Source organism: Octopus sinensis, linkage group LG14 (assembly GCF_006345805.1).
Source record: "Octopus sinensis linkage group LG14, ASM634580v1, whole genome shotgun sequence".
Taxonomy (NCBI): Eukaryota; Metazoa; Mollusca; class Cephalopoda; order Octopoda; family Octopodidae; genus Octopus; species Octopus sinensis.
In genome coordinates this window covers 8387159-8391001 of record NC_043010.1, presented here as the reverse complement: position 1 = coordinate 8391001, position 3843 = coordinate 8387159, and the positions used below count along the sequence as shown (strand labels likewise).

Here is a 3843-nt window from a genome sequence, read left to right as displayed (position 1 = left end):
GTGTGTGTGGGGGGTATGTATATGTGTGTGTGTACTTGCATATGTGTGTGTGTGCATGTGTATCTTTGTGTTTCTATTTGCCACCACCACTAGGCAACATTTGTCTGCATCCTTAGAGCCTAATGATACAGCAAAAGAGACTGATAGAATAAGTACCACACTACAAAAAACCAGGTACTTTTTAGCCAATAAAAAAAAACAATATTAATATTTGACTGGTACTTTATTTTAACATCTGTTATGAATTGATCAAAATTTAGACTATGTAAGCTGAAAAGCAATAATAATAATACTAATAATAATAATAATAATAATAATAATAATAATAATAAATGCCCTGATGCAGTACCAGGCAGTGGCTCTCGTGGCTTCTGATCTTAACTGATTGGAAGTGTTATCATGTACATTGTTTTGTCTTGGTATAAAAGATGGGCTACAGCAAATATTCTGCTCAATACCACAGATCTGCTTGTCAGTTGTTTGACCTTAACTAGTTGAGCATGTCCCTTAGTGGCTGACGATATGTGCATCTCTGATCACGAGCAGAAGTAGTGGGGGAGCATCATAGCCATGTGTTGAGAGGGATGCTTTGGGGTTTGAATAGTTCACCTCTGGAAACATGGGTGGTTCTTTCAACATCCTTAAACAACCCTTATTCGGGGACCATTTGAGCGGGATGGGCTACTCAACCTGAAGAAAATTCAAACTGGGCCCCACCTGCAAGGTCATGTGCTGTTTATCTTGATATGAGATCACCATGTCGCGCACATATGGTTGTGATGCATGTGCCTGGTGTACCTTTATCAGACGGGTAGTCATGATGGGTATATTGGGCTTCGTATATTTTACCCCAGTGTCACTTTGATGGCATGAACTGCTCTCTCACTCAATAATAATAATAATAATAATAATAATAATAATAATCCTTTCTACTGTAAGCACAAGGCTGGAAATTTTGTTGGGAGGGAAGTTGTCAATTTTATCAACCCAGTGTTTCACTGGTACTTAATTTATCAACCCTGAAAGGATGAAAGGCAAAGCTGACCACAGCGGAATTTGAACTAAGAACATAAGGATGAACAAAATGCCACTAAGCATTTTGCCCAGCATGCTACCAATTTTAGCAGCTCACCGTCTTAATAATAATAATAATATAATAATAATAATACTAATAATAATAATAATAATAATGATAATAATAATAATAATAATAATACTAATAATACTAAAATACTAATAATAATAATAATAATAATAATAATAATAATAATACTAATAATAATAATAATAATAATGATAATAATAATAATAATAATAATAATAATAATGATAATAATAATAATAATAATAATAATAATAATAATAATGGTTTCTAATTTTGGCACAAAACCAGTAGTTATGAGAAGGGGTTAATTGATCACATCAACCCTAGCACATGATTCGTGCTTATGCTATCAAAAAGATAAAATTTAAGTCAACTTCTGCAGAATTTGAACTTACAACACCAGAATCTGGAACAAAATGCCACTAAAGTTTTTCTTTGATGCTCTAATGATTCTCCCATCTTGCTGCTTAAATAATAACAACAACAACAATAATCTTTCCAATTATAGACTCAAGGCCTGGAAATCAAGTGGTGGTGGAGGTTTAGTTGATTACATTGACTCTTGATCTCAACAGGTACTTTATTTTATTGACCCCACCAAAAGAACGAAAGGTACAGTTAACCTCGGCAGAATTTGAACTCGGAATGTAATGCCAGGAAGAAATGTCACTAAGTATTTTGTCCTGCGTGCTAATGATTCAGCCAGCTCGCCACCTTTAATAATAATAGTGATGACGATGATGATGATGATGATGATGATGATGATGATGATGAGGATGATGAGGATGATGAGGATGATGATGATGATGACGATCATGATGATCATGATGATGATGATGAGGATGATGAGGAGGAGGAGGAGGATGACGATCATGATGATGATGATGAGGAGGAGGAGGAGTGCTTACATAGCCCTGGAGGCAGGGACTATTCAATTTCTAACAGGACTAAAACTTATTTTTATCCACCCAGGAAAATATGTTGAGTCAAAAAATTCAGCAGGGCTTGAACTTGGATAGCAAGTAAAGTACCTCACAGCATTTTGTTTGATGCACTTAACAATTCTAACCATTCATCACACTTAAACAACAACAACAATATTAATAATAATAATAATAATGATAATGATAATAATCCTTACTACTAGTGGTAGAAGGTTGGAAATTTGTGTGGAGAAGGGAGTAGTCAATTACATTGACACCAGTATTTCACTGGTACTTAAATTATTGACCCCCCTTCCCCCATGAGGATGAAAGGCAAAGTTGACCACAGCAGAATTTGAACTCTGACTGTAAGGATGGATGAAAATGCCACAAAGCATTTTATCCGGCATGCTAACCATCCTGCCAGCTTATCGCCTTAATAATGATAATAATAATAATAATAATAATAATAATAATATAATAATAATAATAATAATAAAATAATAAAAATAATGATAATAATATAAAATAAAATAATGATAATATAAAATGATGATAATGCTAGTGATGATGATGATAATCTTGCTGCTGCTGCTGCTGATGATGATGATAATGATGATGATGATGATGACGATGATGATGATGATGATGCTGATGATGATGATGATGATGACGACGATGATGATGATGATGATGATGATGATGATGATGATGCAGTTGATGATGATGATGATGATGATGATGATGATGATGATGATGCTGTGATGATGATGATGATGATGATGATGATGATGATGATGATGATGATGATGCTGTTGATGATGATGATGATGATGATGATGAAAGAAATCCTTTTACGTTTGAATGTAAGCATGCATTTATTTATTTATTTATTGGTGTATGAGTCTTTGTGGAAATAAAAATCACTTTTCCTTGTTTGAGGAAACGAACATGCTGTCAATTCAGTGCTGAAGTTAAGGGGTTTTGGTTTTTTTTTTTTTTTTATTATTTCCATCCATGTGACTTGAAAACTTGCTTGCTATTGGCTGCAGCCATCATTACAAATACACTCCACTTGGTAGGACTGCAGACCTGTGTCTCATATTTACACAACACACGGACCAAGCCGAGTAACACTGCCAGCGCACATATATATATGTAATAATAGTAACAACAGCAACAGCAGCAGCAGCGGCAGCAGTCACTGTACTCTACAACAGGATACACACATTTCTCATCTAAGCGACATAACATAACACGGGAGGATTTATTGACACATGTAAGTAGCTGGTTCATTTCTTTTACTTTCCTTTTCTTACTTTTTTTCTGTTTTTACCTCAGTGTGTTTCATTTAGTCAGTAGTAGTCACACATCTGGAATTATTCTACTTTTGGCGTTTTTTTTTAATACTTTTTCCGTATTTGTTTTTGCTGTTTTGAGAGTTTACAAAGATTTATCTTAAGGTATTTGGTTTTCTTTTTTTTTTTTTCTCTTTCTAATGGACAAACTATTAACTAATTTGTAACCACGTTTCTGAGAAACTAGAATGGACACACACTGCACTTGTTCAAACCAATTTTTTGAAAATAATAAAGAATTTAGTAAAATTATTTTGTCGTTTTCAAGCTGGTGTTTGGAACTTAGATCAACATGAAATATTAATTGAAGGTTTACATTAAGATCACATTAAAGCCAAAACTTTTATCACAGAACCCAAGGGCCATCTCAGTATTAGAAGGGTTGTTATGATAAGACTAAATTTAATTTTAGGGTTTAAATAATTTTTAAGGTTTAAGTAATTTCAATACATTTAAT

General features: G+C 33.6%; 1 pseudogene; it reads left to right on the top strand.

Annotated features, from left to right (window-relative positions):
- Positions 1-3028: 3028 nt before the first annotated feature.
- LOC115218974 overlaps positions 3029-3843 on the top strand; it is a 91082-nt pseudogene continuing 90267 nt past the window's right edge.